The following is a 25,588-nucleotide window of genomic DNA, read 5'->3' as shown; positions in this document are numbered from 1 at the left end:
AGCACATTACAATGAAATTCAAGGAGAAGGCTGTGAAGCCATCCTTCCCGCTCCTGAAAATCACCGTGCGCTGCTGGAAGCGATGCTAAACCCTTTGCAGCACACCCTGGCCCATTCATCAGAGAGGCAGCTGAGCCAATTGAGGCCGCATTCACAGGTGACTGTGCTGTCCGCCTGCTTTCCCAGAGATGCACAAAACCAAACCGAACTGGCAGCGAGCTGGCGTCGCAGGTCCACGCGGGACAGCGCCAGGCCAGGCGTTCTGTGACAGAGCAGGTTGGCCGCCCAGCCTCCCAATTCACCGGCTCCTCTGGCGGCGCAAAGCACAGTTCTGAGGGATAAAAGGAGATCTCAAGCAGAAAAGGAGATTACAAATCAGGATGATTCAACAACAATAACCGAAAAAATAAACCCTGGCAGGGACGGTGCTGGGGCCTGGTGAATGCCAGGCTCGCCCCATTCGGCTCCTGTTCCCTCCAGTAGCAAAGCGAATTATCTAGTTTCCTAAATCCTATGCTCTCTGACCGCAGACTCAGGCTAGCAAGCTGCATTTCAATGTGAAAAGCTGTTGCTGGCTGAGCCAGGCTGGCAGGCCTGAAAACACCTTTTACAAAAAAAAAAAAAAAAAAAAAAAAAAAAAAAAAAAAAAAAAAAAAAAAAAGAATGTTTGGAAAATGCAGTTGTTTCAGTGCTAAGTTATACTACATTGTAATGGGCAGGAAGGAAAAAAAACAGCAAAATACCAATAAATTTAATCCATCTTCCCGTTCAATATGCCCACTGGTCTCTTCATAATCTTTTAGCTCTTTTTAAAAATCAGAGAGATGAAAAGAAAAAAAAAATATCTGTTGTTATTCTATAACCCTTAAAGGTAGCTTTAATACTAAAAATATTTTTCGAAAGTCAAAATCAAAATTAATGGACGGGCTCAGATCGTATGTCGAGTACCGTGAGCTATCCCCCCATCTCTAGACAGTTACCTTTTCCCCCCATTTAGCCTGTTTTTTACAGTTCAATAAATATTTTTCCAAGCCCCACTTGGCAAACAAAAGAGTTCAGCTTCAGTGTAACTCCTCCGACAAATACCCTTATGGTCTCAGCACATGTGAGAGCCATTGATAAACAAATTAAAATTCTGTCCCAGCCCAGAGCTCAGCTGGCCCATTTTATCTTGCAGTATGGGTTTGTAAAGGTCTGGGTGTCTGTCATCCTCCCCTAACCTTGTCTTTGTCAAAGGGGTACAAAAGCCTGCCCGCTCGGGGGCCCTTACGATACTGATTAGCGTGAGTGACAAAGTGAGCCGCGAGTCCACTCGGCCTTTCATAATAAATCTATCAAAGAGTAATAGAATTCCATCAATCCTGCCTCATCCCCGAGGGTCGCCGGGCTGGGATGGAAAGTGTGTTCCGTTGGGATTGTACAACTGTTATTATTCAATTACGCTCTTTTCTTCCTAGTTAAAGACCATGATATCATTATGACTTAATGAATACATATAATTGGATCTGGACTCTGTTTGGCTGATGAATACCGCTCACTATTCATTCAGCCTCCGCTCATCTTCTGACCATTTATTATAGACTTTTTGGCTGGAAACCATGATGACAAAGGGAATTTGAAATTAGCTGCGATTTTAGTCAATGCTCAGTTAGGCACAAAGACAAAATAAAATTTTGATGCTTAAATGAGTTGCGGGTGGATTAAGAAGTTTTGCCTAACTCAGCAGTATGTGACTTACACATACTGAGTATACACACACGGACCCTCCCCCCACACAACACACACACACACAATAACAAAACTAGCTTTAACAATCAAACATCTCCTAAAGGTAGGTTTTATTTTAAACAGCCCTGTGGTGCTTTAAAGGGAAGATTTACTGTTTTAGTCTTATTAAAGAAACTATTATCTATGAAGATACACACACGCGCACACGCACACACAACATAAAAAACCTTCACTTTCACCTTATCCACCAAACACAATTTTATGATTAAATAACATTTAAATTTGACAAAGCCAAAGTGCTTCCACCATAGTCTATTTATTATGCCCAATATAGAGTCCACCATTAAGTTTCATCATACAATGTGCCCCCAAAGGAAACTAGCCCTCCTATTCATATTGTTGGGAGTAAATGTAGCATACCTCCTTTGGATCACTGGTGAACAGGCTACCTCATTAATCCTAGTTAGTACATGCTGCCGGGCATGTGGAGCCGCCAAATCCAGATGCTCCCCACAGAGGCTCTCCAGGCAGTTAGGGAATCACGGAGTACCACCTCAAGCCTTCAATACATCACTTCAAATTAAATTTACATTAAGTGCTACTCCATCAGAGCTGAGAGAAGCTGACATCTTTGGAAAATGCAGATGATAATCCATTAAATCCTATTATATACATGTCTCCTAATTTTACTTAAGTCCATGCATACCAAAGTATGAGTTTGTGTTAAAAATTAAAGACCCTTTTACTAGAACAAAAGACTTTATGAACTGTTGACTTTGGGAGGTTTTATTACAGGGGCAGGCTAGTCTATCAAGGCAAGTCGGCTCTTTCCCTGCAAATTCTACTTAAATATTTCTTGTAAGGACTTGTGTTGGGCTTTTGTTTTTAAGGCATCACTTTCCTCCCGCCCCGCCATCCCTCGGGCTCTCCAACTAACGTGGTCTTTTTCATCCTCTATGCGTGGTCTTAGTAACGTCTGCCTTGGATGTTATGAATGAGACGGTGGAACGTGCATTGTCTCTTTTTGCAATTAAGAAAATATTTGCTGGCAGCTTCCAAACTGGCAGCCAGAAGAAGAGGCTGTAAAACCACCACGGTGAAAAGCTAAGGTTTAATTAGCCCATTATCACATATGTTAATCCCTTTATATTTTCATAGTCCTTAGTCACAGCTACTGTGACTTTGATGAGTCTATGCTAATTTCATAGCAGAGACCTTCTTGGTTTTGATCCCGAGCATGGCAGTTTTTAGATGTGGTGGTGGCGTCCTGTGCTGACGTGTCTGTGGGATTTGTTTTTTTTTTTTGTTTTTTTTTTTTTTTTTTTTTTTGTGCTGCTAAAGCTGGGCACAATTGGAAAATATTCAGAAGAACATGAAAATAGATGATGGTCTGGATGAGTCTACACAAACCCAGACTTGTACCCAGAAATAACACATAGCACACACATACACACCGTACAACAACATACACATAGCACACACATCCCACACAACGTGTATACACACATATACACCATCCAACAACATAAGCCAGAAGGCTTCTACCCAGAAATAACACATAACACACACATACACACCATACAACAATATATACATAGCATACATACATACCATACCATATAGCAACATAAGCCAGAAGACTTCTACCCAGAAATAACACATAACACACACACTCATACACACCACACAATAATATATGCACAGCATACACACATATACACACACTCCACACAAAAATACACACATAATTAATTTTAATGCTATTTATCAGCTCCTTTAAATTTTAATTGAAATTGGTTTTTTCTAGCCAGGATTTTTACACATTAAAGCAATTTCTAGACTACACCATTGTCCGTGTCTGTGTTTGGAGGGAAAGAGGATAAGAACCAGACCCTCCCCCTCCAGCCTGAATCTTTTTACATCCTTCACTTTTCTCAAGTAATATTCATTTCTTTTGTTGGCTTTTTCTTGTGACATTAAATTATTCTACAGATACCGGCTTAATAAAAATTTATTTGTTGCGTAACTCTTCAACATATATGCTAATACTCATCCTAGCAAACGAAGTCCTCATAAGATTAAGCACCGTAGGATAAGAAGTGCTTCCATCAAAAGTTGCGTACACACAGGGCCCTCTGTAAGTAGTTGTGTTTGTTTTTGTGTGTCACAAAGAACTTTCCTGAAAGAGGTCAGGTTGAGTGCAGTTTTTACTTTACCATCTTTAGACATTGCTTGCCATCTGTGTTAACTACACAGCCTTTACCCTTTGAACATGCGTTTACCCACACATGTGTTTAGGCACAACAGAATGATGGCCCAAATCCCTCCCCGTATGAAAACCTAAATGTCAGTGGAGTCCTTATGATCACGCACCAGCCAGTAAACTCGAGGCTACTGTGTGAGGCCATTTGAAAGCCAGTATGGAAAATCACGGAGCGTTATCCCAACTCCATCGCAATCTCCTCCCCTTGCCACAACCGTCTCTGGTTTCCAAATCCCTGTTAGGAAGGGATGGGTGGCAGGTCACTGGGAACAGTCACACATCTGCATTGGAGGACAATTTTCAGGAATCAGTTCTTCCATTCTGCCAAGTGGGTCCAGGCTTGGCTGCACGTGTCTCACCCCACAGAGTCATCTCCCCAGCCTCCTGTCCCATATGATTCATCGGGAAATCCTATCAGTTATACACCCAGCTGTGTTCCAGATACACCTTCTTTTTCTTAATCTAATTTAAGCCTTCGTTATCTCTTACTTTATCTCTGTCCAAGCTTTCTACCTTAATGCTCCCCTCTTTCTCCAAATGCAGACCTTGAAAAAACTCACATATATAGAAGAGTAAAAAAGAGCTGGGCATGGTGGCCCATATCTATAATCCAGATATTTGGGAGTCTATGGCAGGAGGGTTGGAGTCTCTCTTGGGCTAAATGGTGAGTCCAACCCAGTGGGGGCTACATAACATCAAAAGTCAAACAACCAAACAGCAACAAAGCCAACACCCACCTCCTAGCCTTTAGAAATACTAATGCATTGCTGCGTTTGCTTCAGCCTCTTCTTTCTCTTGGGTGTTAGGCTCAGGACCTAACATACATTTCTTACTCTTGCAGCATTTTATTCTCCCAATGGGGAGGGGGGAAAAGACAGGGAAGGCACCGTGGCACATAACCATAATCCCAATGCTTGGGAGGCTGAAACAGGAAGATCTCAAATTAAGGCCATCCTGGGTTATATAGTAAAACTTGTCTGAGAAAAAATAAATAAATAAATAAATAGCATAAAAGAAAATACAGCTATTTATTTGGCTCACAGTTTTGGAGGATAAACCTTTAAGATTGGGCAATGCCAGCTCATGAGTCTTTTTAGAGGACCCCTGGTCTTCATTACATGCTGGTATGTGGCATCCTGGTGAGATTGCACATCAAGGAAGACATCACAAGAGGCAAGAAGCCAGAGACCAAGTCAGCCTGACCTTCTGTCTAGCAACCCCTTCTGAGATTTATACTGTGTAACTAGCATGGATGCTGAAGGGCCTACCTAAGTTCTGCCTATCAACAGGCCAAGGCAGTTTCTTTATTCATTAACCAATGAAAGCAACACATAGACAGAAGGACCTCCCACACCAGGCTACCTCCTCCTCAGCTAAGAGCCCTTGAGCTTCTGCCTCCTTTTTACAAGAGATGCTGGGTGAACAAAGAAAGCAAAGGAAAACAGTGTTGTGGGACAGTATCAGAAGGCAGAAGCGGGAAGATCGCCAGCTGAAGGCCGGCCTGGCTACACAGTAAAACTATCTCAAAAAAAACACAAAAAAACAAACAAACAAACAAAAAACCCAAGCAATAACCAAAGCAGAAGGATGCTAGGTTCCCAGATAACTTGGTGCAGCAGAACTGCCAAAGATCTTGGTGAGAAAAAAAAGCAAACTGACTTCTTTCATGCCTCTGTTATAATTTAGTCTCTCTCATTCAGTCAGAATCGGCTTCAGTTCAGATGGTGCTTCCTCACCACACCTTCCCCGCCTAGCCTGCTAAAGTAGCTCGACCCACACAGATGTAAGTCCTTGTCTAGCAGGCCAGTCTATTCCGTTGCTTGCATGAAAATTTTGTCCTTTTTTTCTGCATCCCCCACTGAAAAATAAGCTTCATGGAGCGAGAGATATGACTACCTACGTAACTTATACATTTTCGGGGCCTACAAAGTACCTGGTGTGTATACACAGTGATTATTTGTTGACTGAATGAATGGATCAACAGAAATGGGGGCTACTAATTCATTTTCATCATTTTAAACTGTTGGTAGACAGGGACAATCTGTGTGTGTGTCCAAGTGTGTGCATGTGAGTATTTGTGTATGTCTGTATTCATGTGTGTGGGTGTGCCTGTGAAGATCAGAGGACAACCTCAGGACTTGGTCTTGTGTGTGTGTGCATGTGAGTATTTGTGTATGTCTGTATTCATGTGTGTAGGTGTGCCTGTGAAGATGAGAGGACAACCTCAGGACTTGGTCTTCACCTTCCATCTCATTTGAGAGAGCATCTCCTGTTGTTCAGCCCAAGTATGCCAGGCTCTCCGGCCCAAGAGTTTCTGGGGAATTCTCTTGCCCCACCTTCCTACCCACCATAAGAGCAGTTATAGACACATGCTACCGAGTCTAACTGTATATGGGTCCCAGGGATCTGAACTTGGGTCCTCAGGTTTTCATGGCAAGTGCTTTACTTTAGCTGTCTCTTCAGCACCGTACATTTTTGAAAGTTAGGTGACAAACGACTAAGAAGTCATTGATGGTGTAGTGGTTGGCATTGCTGCCTTCCAAATGAATAAGAGAGAATATATTCTCAAAGATTCTTTTGAAGTAAAAGTCAGTGATAAAAGTTCATAACAGATATGGTAGCTTGTAAACCCAGCATTCAAGAGACCAAAACAGGAGAATCTTTTGAGTTCAGGACCAGCCTGGGCTACATATTGAGACACTTCTAAAAAAAAAAAAAAAAAAAAAATCCTCCCCACCCAAAACAGAAGTTCAATCACAAATACTTTCACTTAAAAACACATATTTAAAAGTTTAGGGATTGGAAATACCGTTGAGTTGGCAGAGTGCTTATCTAAGAGGCAGGAAGCTTTGGGTTCCATAGGTAAGAACCAGATATGGTAGAACAGACCTGTGATCCAACACTTGGGATGTGGAGATGGGACAATCAGAGGTTCAAGGACATCCTCAGCTACACAACAAGTTCTAGACAAGCATAGGATACATGGGGCCCTGTTTGGAAAAAAAAAAAAAAAAGCAAATAAGCAAACCCAAAGATTTCAAAGTCTAGAATCCTGGGGAAATAATTTGTATATTAGAGAAAAAGCCAGCAACACTTTTATCGCTACTAGATATAAAATGATGAAAGAAAGAATTATTTGACTTTGTTTTAGGGGTTTTAAATTTGGGGTGGGTTTTGGCGGTGAGGTTAGTTGTTTATTTGCTTGTTTATTTTTTAAAAAAGATTTATTTTTATATACATTGGAGTTTTGTCTGCATGCATGTCTGTGTAAGAATGCCATATCCCCTGGAACTGGAGTTACAGATAGTTGTGAACTGCCATGTAGGTGCTGGGAAATTGAATCCAGGTTCTTTGGAAGAGTGGCCAATGCTCTTAACCACTGAACCATCTTTTCAGCCCCTGGTTTGAGTTTTTGATGTTTTGCTTTGGCTTTTTCCTCAGGGAATTCTTTGCGTGTGTGAGAGTGTGTGTGTGTGTACGCACTACACATGTGTGTGCATGTGTATATGGAGGCCCTTTGACAATCTCAGGTGTCACCCCGCAGGCATCAATCACCTTTTCTCTGAGGCAGAATCTCTCACTGGCTCGGAATTTATCAAGTGGGCTACAGCGGCTAGCCAGCAAACCTCAGAGTTCTCCTGTCCTGCCTGTGCGGTGTTGGTGTTTCAAGCACACTCTACCATGCCGAGAGAGTGTCATATCCCTTGAAGCCAGAGTTACAAGCAGCTGTAACTGAACCCTGGTCCTCCGGAAGAGCAGAAAGGGCTCTTAACCACTGAACCATCTCTCGAGCCCCTGTCCCAGTTTTCTGAGCAACAGAAAGTGTCCAATCAGGAGGGAACTGTGCCCTGATGAGGAGATTCACTGGTCAGAGGGGTTGCATGAATGAAGTAGCCTTGAGACACCATTTTCATCTGAAATATCGGACCCTTTGCAAAGTGCTGGCAACGAACATGGCTTCACTTGCTCAGTTAACAGATGAGGTTTCAGCATTCACCATAGGCTAAGCAGGTAAGGAGATGGGAGCAGTGATCAAGCACGGTCTGTGATCTTCAAAGACTTCCAATCCAGTGGAAGGACCACGACACAGAAACAGAAAAGGCCAAACAGCCTTGCAAACTGGGTCAGCTATAAAGTCGGAGAGAGAAAACACAAAGCGATGAGACAAACATGAGATGACCCAGGGGTCAGGGGAGAGCCTGTGGTAGGCATGGTAGGCATGGCCTCAGAGAAGAGGAAGGAATTATACAGATACAAAAAAAAAGGGGGGGGGGCTGGAGAGATGGCTCAGAGGTTAAGAGCAGTGCCTGCTCTTCCAGAGGTCCTGAGTTCAATTCCCAGCAACCACATGGTGGCTCACAACCTTCTGTAATGAGATCTGGTGCCCTCTTCTGGCCTTCAAGCATACACACAGAAAGAATATTGCATACATAATAAATAAATAATTTTTTTAAAAAAAAGTATGGCTTTACCAGGCTTATATTTCTGTGGGACAAGGGAAGATGGGAGCTTTGAGTTCGAAACCAGCCTGGTCTGCACAGGCCAGCCAGGGCTACATAGTGAGCGCTGTCTCAAACTCTCAAACAAAACAAATACAAAAGAGGAGATGGTACTGAAGATAACCTGCGACACCCCAACTGCCTGTCCCCCAGAAAAAGCCTGTATTTACAGCTAACAAACATAAATATTTTGCCCGCCCTCACCGTCAGCGGACGCACACATGAGGACCACCTAGGCACTCTCTGAACGAGACTTTGAGTAGGCATCTGTAGTGAAGGACAAACACAAGCTCGTTTATGCCCCTGGAGGAAAAGGCACTTCGACCATTTCTGAGCAGGTAGCACGCCAGATGCCTCTGCAGGGAAAGAAGGAGCCCTAAAATCAATCAGGTACCTAAGAAACGCAAGCCGCCTCTAGGACAGAAGGCTCCAGTGAGCTCTCGAGGAGAGACTGCCTCCTTCACTTGCACATCTTCAAGCACAGGGCTGATTTACACTCCTGTGTCCTCCAAGACGCCATCCCTTTAGGGCATCTGCATAAATATGCCTTCTGACAAACACGTACTACTGCGTGAGTGTAAAGTAACTGACAACATCATACGCATTTCTGAGTAGGCCAGGAAGGCTAATCTCTGCATACTCAAACAAAGGAGATCGAAAAATCACCCTATGTTTAAAAGCGAATTGCTGTTTCTCAGTGGGGTCCCTAAAACAAGCTCCCAAACCTATGACATTGTCCCCTCTTGAACAGAATATTGCTAGATGAAATTTCTGCCCAGGAGTTATTTTTTTCTCGCCTGCCTGCAGAAGAAGTGGCACAGATAGTCCGTCCTTGTGTTCTGAAATGATTGTGATGCTGAGTCACACCATTTGGGGTACATGTCTGAAAGATCACCAGAACCAAGTGGCAATTACCAAACATCCCTTGGAATATCAGGAGGGCAAAGGTCCAGACTGTTGTGTGGTAAGAAACCAGACCATTTCTTAATGAATCTTGGGGATATTAAACTGTCGCCTTCATATATATTGCTCCACAGAGCAGTGGGATCTTGCATGTCAGGATTGGGCACAAAGAGCAAACACTTCCTACCACCCTGCATTTCGTGGGATTTATCTGGGAATCTGAGTCCTTGCCTTTGTATATCTATGTTGAAATAAGAAGCGCGGCGGGGCTGCGTCCCCAACACCCCAGCCGCTTGGCTAGCTCACGCCCGAAATAACAACACACAAACTGTATTCATTTAAAGAACTGCTTGGCCCATGAACTCTAGCCCTTACAGGCTAATTCTCGCACCTGGACTAGCCCGTTTCTAATAATGTGTGTAAGCACCCCAAGGTGCGCTTACCGGGAAGATTCTAGCCTACATCCATCTTCATCGCGTGTGCCTCAGAGAGCAGAGCTATCGCGTCTACCCGGGAGAGCTGAGCATGGCGTCTGTGATCCTGAGAGCAGAGTCTCTCCGGGAGCAGAGCAGAGTCTGACCTCACTTCCTCTTCCGCCCAGAATTCTATTCTGTTTACTCCTCCCATCTATGTTCCAAGCTGAGGCCAAGCAGTTGGTTTATTATAACTTAACCAATGAAATCAACAGATTGATATATGACACTCCCACATCACTTCCCCTTTTTCTGTTTAAACAAAAAAAAAAAGGCTTTAACTTAACATCCAAAGCTCTAGAAATGACAGAGACATCTCGCTGCCTGGACAGTCACCCAAAGTTCCTCTGTACCGTTGGGGCATCCATCTTCGGCCTACAGGCCCATAGTTTCCAGCAGACATTTCCACAAAGCAGGAAATTTCAAAGGCAGTCACTATCTGCTTGTCCTGAAGAATGTCTTGCAGACTCTTTCATGAATCAGGAACCCCGAAAGATCATCTCACCTTTAGGCAAGTTCAGCAGTCCTCTCTCTGCGGGTTCTCTGTGTCCAGTTTATGCAATAGTCCAGGCAAGAGCAGTTTCTTGCCCAAATGGCTATCAAACTCCATAAGGATCCTCTTCGATGCCCATCTTCCTCTTGAAGTAGATTGGTGCTGCCAGGAGCAGAGTGTCTCATTGTCATGAAAAGTCCTAAGTTATTAAAACATTTAAAATGCCATATTCTATAATCTTTGAAAAATATGAAGAATGCCTATCTAAAATATATCTATGCACATCTAGAAAATCTTAACTAACATGACTACAAACTTAACTATTATTAATGATTATTCATTAACAACCTATATACATTACAAAATTAACCTTAAATTTAAATCACTAAAGCAAAATCCATATCAATGTAAATTATTCATACCTATATCATCTCCCCCTTTAAATGTAAAAGAACATTTATAAACAATATTTGGGAACATGGGCGCAGTTTTTTCTCTCCAAACTGCTTCCTGCTGAATGGGGGCGTCGTTAATTAGGTCTTTCATGGTATAACCTGTGTGCTAGTTTCATCTCAGTTGGCAGTTGAGCGAAGCAATTTTCTGAAGGTATTCACAGCAACCGTTCAGGAGGGCGTGGTCCATCATACCATATCGGAATAGAAGAAATGAACAGGGTCTCATCCTCTGTGAAAACAAAATAAGAAACTCCTTTCCAAAGTATCATGTCCTTAGATCCAAATTTCAAAGTCAAGGCATCAAAATCTCTACGATGGATTAGTTCAGCAGCATTTATAAACAAATATCTTTTAGCAGCTGTTGCTCCTTCCTCAGCATTCAAACAATTCAAAGAGAGCATAATAGTATACAGTATCAAGATTCTCTGTGTATTTTCCATCTTTGTACGCTTTATTTTAACCTCTATTTCGTTTATTTTTACTTTTATTTTATATTCTCTGTATCTCTTTGACCTGGAATAACTCTGTAGACCAGGCTCTCCTTGAACTCTCAGAGATCCGCCTGTCTCTGCCTCCCAGGCATTGGGATTAAAGGTGTTTGCTACCACACCTTGAACTCACAGAGATCTGTTTGTCTCTGCCTTCTAGGCACTGGGATTAAAGGCGTGTGCTACCACACCTTGAAGTCACAGAGGTCAATCTCCCTCTGCCTCCCAAGTGTTGGGATTAAAGGCGTGTACTACCACACACAACTTCTCTTTTTCTTACTTTTTTTTTAAAACTTTTAACTTTTAGCTTGCATATATTTTTAACACACTGTAAATCATTTAAACATTTTCTTTATCTTTGAATCTCTTTACTGTATATCTCTCTTTTTCTGACCACACGAGCCTTTAAATTACTGAGCAATATGAGTAGGATTAAAGCCGTGGCTTTGCCAGCTAGATCCAGTCCATTCCTTAGCTTTCCGGCCTCACGGCTGAGGTACCGGTTGTAGCCACGTTTACTGCCACAACTCTATGGCATTTCAAGGTCCCTGGCAGCCAGCGAGCTACAACAGACAACACTTAAGTCCTCTCTCTCTGTAGCCGGCCCTCCTGCCTCAAACAGTCAGAGTTTGCCCTGGCAGGACGGCCCAGAAAGCCGGCATTTTTAAACGAAACGGCACAGCTTTTTTCCTGCTACGGCTGAAAACCGAAAAGCATGCATTCAGCTTTTCACCAACACCGTTTAAGTGTTTCATGGCAGGACCTCTTAATGAGCTGCAGGGTTTTGCAGCTGAAGCTGAGTCAGGAAGCCTCTCTTAGATGAGAGCGCTTGCTTGCTTCTAACAAGCAGAGGAGACCCGAGAAACTGCAGCTGGTTTATTATAACTTAACCAATGAAATCAACAGATTGATATATGACACTCCCACATCATATCTACATACTCATGAATGCAGTGTCTATGGAGGCCCAAAGAGGGCACCAGATCCTGTGGACTTGAAGTTACAGACGGTTAGTTACTACGTGGGTGCTAGGAACAGAACCTGGGGCTTGTACAAGAACAGTAAATGTTCTTAACTTCTGAGCCATTCCTTTAGCCCATTTTCTTTTAATTTTATAGAATTAGTGAATTGTCTGTATGTATGTAAGTGTTCCATGTGCAAGCCTGGTCCCCTCAGAGGCCGGAAAAGGTCCTCACCTCCCTGGGGCCGGAGTTACATAAGATTGTGAGCTGCCCTCTGAGAGCTGGGAACTGAACTTGGGTAGTGGACAAGAGCCGGAAGTGGTCTTAACCACTTGGCCATCTTTCCTTCCATTCATGCCCTCTTTGAACACATTGTAATCATCCTTTTGACTTCTCTGTCTGAAAACTCATTTAAGTCATTCCCCCGGGCTCATTACTGCAGGACTTGTAACATTTGGAGGGGACCTGATGCCTTGGGTTGTCGCATGCCTTGTGTTTTTGTACTGGGACATGAGTATCAGAGTTAGATCATTTTAAGGGATCTTTCTTCCGTGCGTCTGCAATGCTCAGAAGGGATTAGGTTGCAGTAGGGATTGAGGTGTCATTTTCCTCTGTTAGGTTTGTGTTCAGGGCCCCAGACTCTGTCCCTAGTCCTCCCCTGAGAGGAGAATTTTTTTTTTTCATTTTCCAGGTGTAGACCCACTATGAAAATACAGTAATAATTACCCCGGAAGTACTCATTTTAGGGATTAAAGAGACACTGACAGTACTGCGTATTCTAAAATATCAGTAGTCATGGGTGTGAATGGCAATACAAAGAGGAAAAATAGGAAGACTATGGTTAGTATTAGATTGATAACTAGAAAATAAAAGATGCCAGGTAGTGGTGGTGTACGCCTTTAATCCCAGCACTCGGGAGGCAGAGGCAAGCAGATCTCTGTGAGTTCAAGGCCAGCCTGGCCTACAAAGCGAGTGCCAAGAGAGGCCCCAAAGCCACACACAGAAACCCTGTCTCAAAAAACCCAGAAAAGAAAAAAAAAATGTAAAAGATATACATAGTAGAAGGAACTGTAGGGTGTGAGAGGGGAGGGAGCTTGACTTAAAGGCAGACTGGAGAGAAGCTATGATATCAGATAACACAGAACAGTCTCCTCTCTCAGGAGGCTGAGGCAGAGAGACCCTGCACACCAGGGCAGTCAATATTCTTTGTGCAGGGGGTAGGGAGAGAGAGGCAATACAGGGCAAAAGCAGAGGAGGATGAAGAAGACCTGAAACCAACATTGGGTATTAAAGAAGAAATCAGTGTAGTGGGTTAGAAGAGCTGGGTAGCAATATCAAATGAAAACCGACTGTCCTGACTGCTGAATTCCATCTGCAGTTCATCAGGGTTCCTTCCCCAGCTCCTCTGCCAGCACTGACATTTCAACCCCCACAACCTTTCCCCACCCCACCCCTGCTAAACTGTGTCCCTTTCAGAACGGGGCTGCTTGAGTTTGCTTTCTTTTGCTGTGATAAAACACGCCGACCAAACGAAACTTGAGGAAGAAAGGATTTATTCCATTTTACAAGTCCAAATCCATCATCGAGAGAAGGCAATGCAGGAACACAAGCAGATCAGGGGCTTGAAGCAGAGGCCAGGTTCCCAGAGGCATCAAGATCAGCTAGGTACCTTTCTGAATAGCCTAGAGGTGCTACTGCCCACCGTGGGCTGGGCCCTCCTCTGTCAATCAACAATCCAGAAAATGCTCTACTGGCGTGCCCACAGGCCAACTGCTGGAGAAAATTTCTCAACTGAAGCTTCCTTTTCCCAGGCATGCCAAGTGGACAACCAAGATTAGGCATCACAGTGAAGCGTGTTGAATATGAATTATATTGCATTATTTCATTAAGGCTTCTAGGAAAACTCCTCAAAAATTCTTTTTGGAGATAGGGTTTCATGTAGTCCAGGCTGGCAGGCTCTGCAGCTAAGGGTGATGGTGTGGACCAGCCTGCCGCCCCACAGCTGCACACCACCATGCCACATCACGACTTTGTTTTGCTCTTTTGTTTTGTCTTGGCTGCTTGATTGACTGGCTTCTTGGTGTATTCTGAGACAGCATCACACACACACACCACAGACTGGTCTCAAGTTAGGATGACCTCAAATATGTGCTCTTCTTGCCCATCTCCCGAGCAGTGCTCTTAGCCTCTGAGCCATCTCTCCAGCCCTAAATGTAAAATTTTAAAGTAAGCTGTTCTAGTTTACTGGCTTCAGTTGCGTCTGTCTAGCGTGTGTTCAAGTTTACACAAAAACTGAGACTATTTCAGGTGCCTCAACTTCTACTCAGAAACGCAATGTTCCAAAGGAAAGACTGCTCGGTCTGTCCTACTGACGTGAATGAATCCTCTCCCACTCCCTCCAGCCACTCTGACTCTCCCTGAGCACCCAGGACTCTGTATCCTTATCTTTTAGTCTCTTGTGTTATAAAGCTTGTTTGGTTGTTAGCGTGGTCTTCTCAAACAAGGATCGTCCCTTAGTATGCCTGGAACAGCCCTACCAGCGATTTGGTAACGTTATTTTAGTGCATAAACTGAAGCACATTTGGTGATGATTAATAGCTTTAATATATTTTATAATGTTCTTAAAATAGTTTTTAATAATAAAGCAATTAACTCTAATAAGGTGTTTGGAAAAACTCATGAAATAATCATATAAATATTCTACACATATTCCGAAAGGCACGTTTAGAAAATGGACATGAGAAATCAACAAAGAGGACCCTAAGAGAGACATGTACGGATCTATATAGGAAGGGGAAAAAGACAAGATCTCCTGAGTAAGTTGGGAGCATGGGGGTCATGGGAGAGGGTAGAAGGAGATAGGGGAGGAAAGGAAAGAAGCAGAGAAAAATGTATAGTTCAATAAAAACAATTTGAGAAACCAAATGATTTTGTGCCATTCTTAAGATTCATCCATGAGCTCAAAATAAGATGCTCAAAAATTTTGCCAAAGGGATTCTGAAGATCAAAAGCTGAGCTTGGTGGCACACACCTTCAGTTCCAGCACTTGGAAGACAGAGGCAGGCAGATCTCTATGATTTTGAGGCCAGAATGGTTTACAAAGTGAGTTCTACATAGAGAGACCCTGTCTCAAAAATAAATAAGTAAATAAATAAAAAACAAACAAAACAAAAACCAAATTCTGAAGATCACCTGGTAAGAAGTTAGAGAGGGGCCTAGCTCACTTCTCTAGGAAACGAAAGGGTGCAACCCCATAAATAAACGTTTAATGGTTTGTGTATTCAGCTTCTATTAATGCTAATGGGGATTAAACCCAGACAAGAGAGAGATGAGAACACCAAATGAGTTCCTAAATGTGAAAACCAGGAATATCTACACATTGCATAATCCTAAAGTTAGGGAAACAAAGCCCAGGAAACAAGTGGAGTTCTACAGCAGCAGACTGAGCTGCTAACAGACCAACTGGCTCTGTTCACTACAGTATGTCTGCAGCTTTGCAACCACACAGTATGCCTGCAGCTTTGCAACCTCCACAGTGTGTCTGCAGCTTTGCAACCACACAGTGCGTCTGCAGTTCTCCAAACTCCTTCAGTTCTAGGAGGCAGCAGGCAGATGTTGGTGATCTGCAGTCACTCTTGTCCAGCACAGAATCCCGTGGGCTTTCAGAACTACCAAGAGGACAGAAAGGGAGTGGAGGAGCCCTGTTTGGTGACACAGAGAACCTGTAGAGGATCCCCTTGTCTCCTATTCCTCTGACTTGGTCCTTTGACTTGGCAGTTTCTTCTGCTTGGAATAGGACTTCTGAATCTAAGAATTTTGAATGAAAGCCAAATAATTTGTTCTGTAAGAGCCTGCCTGGAAAGCCAATTGTCCGACAACATGAAACAAACAAAAATACCAGCCTAAGAGAATCATCTAGCTTTTCTGAAAACCCAAATCTTCCCTATAGGGAATATAATATATAGTTTCAAGAATATGTGACCATAATCACTTTCTATTTATTTGTTTTTAAATTTGGTCAGTTTCAGACACCTTGAGGTATGTGGAGGGGGGGGGTATGTGTTTGCATGTGAGTGTGGAAGACACTGGGTGTCATCCTTAATTGGTCCCCACTGATTTTCATTTGCTGATACGTGTTCATATAATACAATAATGAAATACATTGTATAGACAGCATCCTATGAATAGCCACTTATGACTGCTTTCACAGGTAGGTCTCCTTCTTTTAAAAATATTTTTATTACAGTTATCCTTGTATTTAATGTATTTTTACCATATTCACCCCTAATAAAAGAGTTTGTTCTCATATTCCCCTCCTACTCCCTCTGAACTCCTACTTTTTCCTAGAACATCCCCCTTTGGCTTTTGTATCTTTCTTTTAAATGATCCACTGAATTTAATTAGAGTTGTGTGCATGAATACATGTGTGGGGTCATTTATTGAACCATGGACGACTTAGCAGTGACTACACTGATGGGGAATAAAAAAAAGATGACCCCTTGCTCAGCAAACACTACTTGACAATAGCTCTTCCGCTGTGGTGAGCCTCAGCTCCTCTTGCATTCTCTTGCATACTGACTGGCTCAGTCTTGTTCAGGCCTTGTGCATGTGACCACAGCTGCCTTAAGTTCCCTGTCACAGCATTCCTCCTCATTCTCTGGCTCTCATGTTTCTTTTTCTCCAGTGTCTCTTCTGAAATGTCCTCCGAGCCTTGAAAGAGTTGAAAGAAGTGTCTCACTTATGGATGGGTCACTTATTCTCAGCACTTTGACTAAGCATGGGTCTATGCATTAACCACTGCTCACTGAGAAAGGAAGCTTCCTTGACCAAGACAGAGAGCAGTTATAAGCTGTGGTCAAAAACAAATATTCAGGGGGTTGGAGAGATGGCTTGGTGGTTAAGAGCACTGGCTGCTCTTCCAAAGGTCATGAGTTCAATTCCCAGCAACCACATGGTGGCTCACAACCATCTGTAATGAGATTTGGTGCCCTCTTCTAGTGTGTGGGCATACATGGAAGCCGAGTGTTGTATACACAATAAATAGATAGATAAATAAATAAATCTTTAAAAAAAAACCAAATATTCAGAAGACACTTGACATTATATTCACTTAGCAAAACAGCAGTAATAAGGGCCTATGACCTCCTCAGCCATGGATTTTTGATTCGGTTAACAGTATGAATTCCCTTCTGTGGAAAGGACCAGAGATCCAACCAGAAGACAATTGGTTAGCCTCATAACAGTAATGCCATTATTGCACACTGAACATCTCTTACTTAGCAGATCTGTCTTCTAGCAGGCACTGTTGAGCCCTGGGAAAGACTGCCGATGACTTTTCCTTCCCAGCAGCCTGCATAGCACCATCCAGGACTACGGAAGCCAGCCAATGGGACAGCTTGATTTATGTCTGCAGCCAGAGTTTCACATTATTCTGCCTGGCCATTGGCTGAAACGACCTTATTCATCAACCAATTAAAACACACACACACATAGTCACAGCATACAAAAGGACATCCTACATCAAGTATTAATTCTGTAGTTAATATAACCTACTGAAAGTTACTGAATCTTGAACTCAACAATGTGGAGTCAAGTTTCACATGGCTGTAATTCTTTCTACTGGAAAATGAGAAGTGATAATCTTTGCCCTACTTATCTCTGAGAATTATTAAGACACTCAAATTAGAAATGAAATGAAATAATTTGAAACTGGGCATGGTGGCTCGGGCCTGTAACAACAAGCACTCGGAAGGCCGGGAGTCTGAGGTAGATAATCACTGTGAGTTCTAGACCAGCCTGGGTTAGAGTGAGAAACTCCGTCTTCAAAGAGCAAAACCATTTGAAGCACAAACCTCAGTTCCTGTGCTCAATAATAAGTACTTCTCTTTGTTTATTTATTTTTGTTTTTCAAGACAGGGTTTCTATGTCTAGCCCCGATTGTCCCGGAACTTGCTCTGTAGACCAGGATGGCCTCAAACTCACAGAGATCTGCCTGCCTCTGCTCTGATCTCCCCAGCCCCAGTGCTGGGATTAAAGCCATGTCCTGGTTATTATAATAATTTTTTTTTAGAATTAAATATATGTGTTTTCCCCTAAAAAATCTTCAGAAATAGACTCTTTTACTAAAAACCAACTCAATCTCCAAGGTCCTTTTCATAATTCACTCTCCTTGGACCAGCGAAGTAGCTCAGCGGGTAAAGGTGCTTGGCGCCAAACCTGACGACCTGAGTTCAATCCCCAGCTCCCACGTGACGGAGGCTACAACTGCTGCCGTGGCTTGCCCTCTGACCTCTGTACTGGTGTAATGGCACACTGTGTGCACGCCCACAATAAACAACCAAACAGAAAGCGTTCTCTGCCCTGTCTCCACTAATCCTCAGCTCATTCACATTGAGAGTCATCTGGTTTCATTTTCTCCTTGTTCCGTTGCTGTTAGCGTCTATGTTCCAGCTGTGCTGGGAAGTGGGAGCAGCTTCACCAAACAAGACCCCCGGCACATCCTCGCCGTAACAACCCAGACAAGCCCATAGAGCGCTGTCGTTCCTAACTTCACTCCATGCTCTTGCCTCCGTTTCCACTGCTCCCACCCCGGTCCAAGACAGCAGCAGCAGCATCTCTTGTGTAGATTTACTACTGCCCGCTAATTGGATTTCTCCCATTCCCCTCTAGGCCCTTGAAGTAATCTTTCCAAATCCTGCATCTCCTCTTGCCACCCGTCAAGCTGAAAATCCATTAGTGACTTCCTGCTGTTCTAAAGACAAAGACCCTGCTCTTTAATAAAGCCTCCACGAGTCTGCACGTTAGGGACCAGCATGCCTCTCAAGCTTCATCAGTCCCCTTTTCAATCCGTGCCGCATCCCTTTCTTTTAAGTTCTTTGTAAGCAGCCTGTCCTGCTGCCACAGGATCTTTGAGCACGCTTCTCCTCGCCTCTTTGCCTAATTGCCTCCTACTCATCGGAGGTCAAATTATCACCTCTCTGCCCTTCCTTCCTTGGTGTTTCTAAAATTCCTTCTGAGGGGAGACATAATATCTACCCTTCCTCTTGAGGACCCAGCAACAAACCAAGGCATAATTCCACCAAAGTTCATTCTAGGGAACCAGTGACTTTACCTGGCTTACTTACAGAGCACAGGAAAAGGGTTATTTACTGGAGTGTAGGTACTCACCCTGAAAAGACCTCACTACTAAGTCTGTATCTAACAGGGATATATGTGGCTTTTCCAAAGCCTCGTAGATAGAGAGCCCCCTGTTCCAGTTTTCCTTGCCCTAGATACGTCAGCCCCTCCCCAAGGTTACATGCAGTTAGGACAGAGTTACAACAGGTGGTAAGAAGGTAGGTACTCAGGTGAGGGTCTCCTTACCCTCCCTGCCCCTCAAGAGAGGACGGAAACAGTCAACAAGCCCAGGAGGTGGGCTCTGATCTTTGGCAAAGGAGAACAACTGAACTCTAAAGTTAGCAGTTATTTGACTTGAAGGAGGGTCAGGTAGATCACTCAGTCAGAGGGGCTTTGAAATGGCCACGAATATCTCATAACACCGGTCATTCAGCCATTGTCTGATTCCCATAATGACTGGTTTTGCCGCTCATTATTCTCAGCACCTACCCGTCCTCATACCAAGCACATAGTAGCTGCTCAATAAATATTACGGACCAAGTTAGTTCATAAATTAATTCATTCCAGTAATGGGGAAAGCTCATCAGTAGGCAAATTCATCTCAGTAAACAATAATGTCAACCCTGAGAAACTAGACGTTTTTCTTTCTTATTTAAAGATGTGCTTGCCATGCCTGTAATAAGGCTTGGTACCTATCAAGAAACACTTCTTAGATCAATGAATAAATGAAGAGATAAAATATGGATACCACAAGGAATAATGATAAAACTTAGCAAAATTCAGTATACCTATTTAATAATTTAGTTTGTGTTTTTGTTGTCTGCTTTATTAACAAAATTTCCTAGCATCAGTAGCACAGCTGTTTTCTCACTGAGTGGTCTTGGGGAACTTCCATAACCTCTTTGAAACTCTGTTTTCTCATTCTCAAAGTGAGGATGATCCCCACTGGTTCTGGCACCCTCCCAGGGCTGGCATAAAAATCAGAGGAGATCATGTAAGCCCTGGCATCTTCACAGGGCCAGTGTGAGAACCAAGGAATGCCATGTAAGCTGCAGATGGTCATACAATGCTCTGGAGAGAGCATTTCTGTCACCTTAGCAGTTATTAGGGGTTTTGTTTTTGGTCTTTTTGTTATTTTATCTTCTTTTGAGGACCAAACACAGGGCAACTGCTCTACCACCAAGTTAAATCCTCAACCCCAGGAGAGAGCATATCTGAATGTCTGCCATACCACACACAGTGTGGTACTCAGTAAGGGATCGAGTAGTTAGTGACCACAGAAAACCCATTCCTCTTCATTCCTTCCCACGTCTCTATGTTTGTCAAATGTAACAGTCCCCATGTTCTCAGAAACGCTGGGAAGGATGAGGTATATTAAGGAGCAGCCAATGCTGCATGAAACAGGACGTAGACCCTGAGCAAGAGATCTGGCGGGCATCCAGAGAGTAGAGGAAGGATTGTAATTTAACATCTGGGACCACACCAAGCAGAAGATGTGGTTACAAAAGGAGTTGGGAGGAGTGCTTATGGTGCTTGGGGTCAGACATAAGCATCACTGTTTTAGAAAAGCTCTTTTCTGGATGCAGTTGCCTAGGAGACGTTAACTGGCTGGCACAAAGAGCATGAGGCAGGGTGGTAGAGTGGAGGGCTTCAGTTGCCTTTTCTGATGTGTGCTGTGGGTGGAAGGGTACATGGGGCACACATGGTATGTAGAAACCAGAGATCAGCATCGAGTGACTTCCTCTCTCTCTCTCTCTCACACATCTCTGAATTTTTTTTATTTTTTGAAACAGGATCTCTCCCTGAACCTAGAGCTCACCAATTTGCCCTAGAGCTTGCCGATTTGGTCCTGCTTACTGGCCAGCAAGTCCGGGATTCCTTCCATCTCCACTTCCCCAGTACTGGGACTGTAAGCACACACCACCACCCTGGTTTCTATGTGGACACTGGGGATGGATAGCTATTGTAAATCAAATTCAAGTCTTCCTGCTTGGGTGGCAAACACTTTCCCAACTGCGCCACCTCCCCAGCCCCTAGGCACCTTTTCTTTACGCAGAAGCATGGAATTCCATGCTGTCTTCCTCTAGAAAAAAAGGCCTCTTACCCTCCTCAGGCCGCTCCGCAGCACGGCCTGTTCGTCCCATACTTGTAGCCCCCATTGCAGCCCTAAGCAAAGCGCCATGGAGTCTGTAATACAGGAAACAGGACCGGATGTCTTCATATAGAAGTAATCAGCACGTGGGATGTACACATGGGATGTAAGACAAGCTAGAGGACCAAGCATGACTAAAGAGGCCACCATCTTTGAAATCTTGCCTTCATCATTCTGCGGTATTGGGCCCTTATTCAGGTAGGGCTACTAATTAAACTCTTCAAGGGAGGGCATGGTGTATTTTCTCCCTTTTAAATGTTTTATTTAATATCTTCCCCTGAGTCTGAAAAGAGCTTTACCCTGGGCATAGTGATACATACCTGTAATCCTGGTATTTGAAACTCAGGAGCAGAAAGATCAAGAGTTTAAAGTCCTTAGCTACATAATAAAATCCAGATCAACCTATACTGCAGAAGACTCCTTCTAAAATAAGCAAACATGTGGACATAAAAAAAAAAAGTAAGAAAGAAAGAAGAGAAAGAATAATTGATGACATTTAAAAGGGTCTCAAAACCCAAACCATGCCTTTTCACTGAAAACTAGATGTATACTGGGGAGCAGTGGCACATGGCTTTAATCCCAGAACTCAGGAGCCAGAGACAGGCTGATCTAAGAATTCGAGGCCTGCCTGGTCTACAGAGCAAGTTCCAGGACAGCCAGGACTACACAGAAAAACTCTTTCTTGAAAAACAAACAAATAAACAAAGGAAGGAAGGAAGGAAAAAAGGAAGGAAGAAAAGAATGAATGAAGGAAGGAGTAAGAGCAAGCTGCCAAACGAACTCAGTATCAGGAAAATTGCCTGTGCTTCAATGCTAATGTTAACCATCTTCTGTAACTGAGGCATAGCCAGTAACCACATGCAATACAAATCATGTTCTCAAATTACTGTAGCCCCATATACTCCTTGTCTGTATTACAACAGTTCTCTCCATAAGGAATTTTTTCATTCCTTTCCTCTGCTGGTCTCAACAGAGGATCCAACTAGGAAACTTCACCACACCAAAACTCTAGTATCTACAGTTCTACCAAGAAATCCTTAAAGAGGGCCTGGCGAGAGGGCTCATTGATCAAGAGCACATGCTGCTCTTGCAGAGGCTTCTGTTCCCACCACCCACACAATGACCGACAATGGTCTATCACTCCAGTTCTAGGAGATCCACGCTGTCTTTTGGCCTCTGCAGTCACTGTACACATATGGTACCCAGACACATGTGCAGATAAAACACCCATACATATAAAATAACAATGAGTCTTTTTAAATAAGATTTTTGAGTATTTAAGGATGTGTTTTTTTTTAATTTTTACACAAATACCTTTAGAATTTTGATAATGGTTCTTATAAGTCATAGATCAGTTTGTATTGTGTTAAGCTCTCAGTCCATGAACATGACACATCTTCTTATCTATTTGCTGTTTTGGGGTATGGGAGGGTGACACTTGGTCATTTTCAGTCTTTTTAACTTAATGTTTAGTGTATGCAAGTGTAACTGATTTTCACATATTGATTTTGTGTTTGCAAATTGACTGGATTTGCTTTTTAGTTCTCTTTTTGTTAGTTTTACAGTTTTTGCCCTTAGGATTTAGGACCTATTTTGTTAGTGATATCATCCCACTCTAGCTGGTTCCCTCTTGATGATGTGGGAGGTCTTTCTGTGTATGTGTTGCTTCTATTGGTTAATGAATAAAAAAGCTTCTTTGGCATGGAATAGGGCACAGTAGAGCTAGGTGGGAACACTAAACTGAATGCTGGGAGAAAGAAGGCATGTAGCCGCCACTGCAGACAGATGCAGCAGAACCCTGCAGGTAAACCACAAACCTTGTGGTAAAATATAAAATAATAAAAATGGGTTAATTTAAAATATAAGAGCTAGCTAGCAATACACTTAAGTGCCTGGCCAAGCATCAATTTAATTAATATAGTTTCCGAGTGATTATTTCTGGTCTGGGAGGCCAGGAACAAACAAATAGTCCTCCAACATCTCCCCTTCTATGTTCCCGTCCCTCATATTTCCTTTCCCATTCTTTTTTCCCTTCCTTAAGATTTCTTTTTCTCTTATTATGATCAGAATGGGAGTTTTTCTAGTTTGAATATTGTGACTTTTCGCCAACAAGATCTGCTTACCTAGCCTAGGTTGGCCTTGAACACAGAATCTCCTGCTATAGCCTCCAGGGCGCTAGGATCACAAGGTTGCACTACCACACTCAGCTTTGCTGTGACTTCTAAACTCTAGGCTTTATCTGGGTTGGGGGCACAGTTCCAGGTTCTTACTTCACTCTATGAGGGTAGGAGAATCTTTCCTGTAGGACCTCCAGCTCATCTTTGTTCACACAAGCAAGAGTTCAGCCACACAGCCAGCTCCCAGGCTCTGAAACCTCCCCGAGCCTTCGCATCTGATCTGAAGACCCAGAGCATCCACACAACCCAAGGCCGCTTCCCCAACCAAGGACAGGATTCTACCATAAACAATTTTCTATGAGATACACCTCCCTCCTATTTGTATTTCTTTTTGTTGTTTTGAACTAGGTACATCACATAGGCCAAGATGACTTCAAACTGTACCTGTAGATGATTTTTGAATTTCTGGTTTTCCTGTTTCCACTTCCCCAGTCCTGGAATCACATGTGCTCACCAGGCCGGGTTTATGTGTGATCATCCGGATAGAACCTAAGGCTTCATGAATACCAAGCAAAGCACTCCACCAACTGAGCTCCATCCCCAGTACCGTCTTCTCTTTCATAGTGTCTTAGTTAGAGTTACTATTGCTATTATGAAACACCATAAACAACAACAACAACAAAAAAGTTGGGAAGGAAAGGGTGGATTTGGACTACACTTGAAGTTAATCACTGAGTCACTGAAGAAAGTTAAGGAAGGTATTCAAACAGGACAGGAACCTGGAGGCAGGAATTGATTCAGAGGCCATGGGAGGGATGCTGCTTACTGGCTTGCTCCTCATGGTTTGCTCTGCCTGCTTTTTGATAAGAGCCAGAACCACGAGCCTTCCCACATCAATCACTAATTAAGAAAATGCTCTACAGGCTTGCCTACAGCCCAATCTTATGAAAGTGTTTTCTCAATTGGGGTTCCCTTCTCTCTGATGACTGTAGCCTGTGTCAAGACATTAAAAATTAGCGAACACACATACGCAATATTCTAAACAATTTTAGATTGGCAAAAGTATCTCTGGAATATCTTCAGAATGATGCACAATCCTACTCAAATACGTTGTCCCTTCAAGACTTGTCTGTTTGAGACTAGCAAATTCCCTCATCAGGAGAAATGACATTGGGGGACCTGAGCAAGAAGGAAAGAAACCTTACAAAACACACTCATAGAGACATTTTTAATGAAATTGAAATAAGTCTTATTCCTAATACTCACAGAATCCCTTTCCCTACCAATACAGCATATTTATCACCTTATGCTTTGGTTGTAGAAACCTCTTTCTGGGATAACTCATGGGTATGGTTTGGATGGGCGTGACTCAAGAGAAGATACTCAGAGCTGGCCAACTTGAGAGACCCGTTCCACTGGCCTTCATCCTCATCTAGAACCTGCTTTCTCTGCTGAAGCTAACAAGAAAATGAACTCATCCATGTTGCTAAGTCTGGAGTGCGTTTAGTTAGTACCACCTGCAAACATTTTTGGCTTCCATATGGAGAGAATCTGGTGAAGAATGACCCAAGAAAACCAAGAGACAGAATACTGTGGGAGACCAGGAGCACAATGTTCCTTCTCCTCCTGGGCAGGATCCAAACTTGTGATCCTCAGAGAGCTGTCATGGTCTAGCCGGGAGCAGTGATGCCCTGACCCTCCATCATTTCCCCCATTCCTTCTCCTCTTGGCTGGCTGAGGAGGGATGGTCCAGCAGAAGTCTCTAGGGCCCTGAGAAGGCAATCTAGAAGAAGACATAGACTTGCAGCCTGAAATCACAGCAGGGAAGGCCACCCACTGGAGACGCTTACTGAGAAGGACCACATGGGCTATCGCGGGGCATGCTGAAGTCTGGGAGTTTGAAACAGCACCTCAGCCTACCTGAGTGACAGAGAGGGTG

General features: G+C 43.3%; 1 pseudogene; it reads right to left on the bottom strand.

Annotated features, from left to right (window-relative positions):
• LOC126498095 (BCL2/adenovirus E1B 19 kDa protein-interacting protein 3-like) overlaps positions 1-21,524 on the bottom strand; it is a 57,653-nt pseudogene extending 36,129 nt beyond the window's left edge.
• Positions 21,525-25,588: the final 4,064 nt, after the last annotated feature.

The sequence above is a fragment of the Alexandromys fortis genome, unplaced genomic scaffold (genome assembly GCF_014885135.2).
Source record: "Alexandromys fortis isolate MF-2015 unplaced genomic scaffold, M_Fortis_MF-2015_v1.1 scaffold_13, whole genome shotgun sequence".
NCBI classification, from domain to species: Eukaryota; Metazoa; Chordata; class Mammalia; order Rodentia; family Cricetidae; genus Alexandromys; species Alexandromys fortis.
This window is presented reverse-complemented; position numbering and strand designations above follow the sequence as displayed.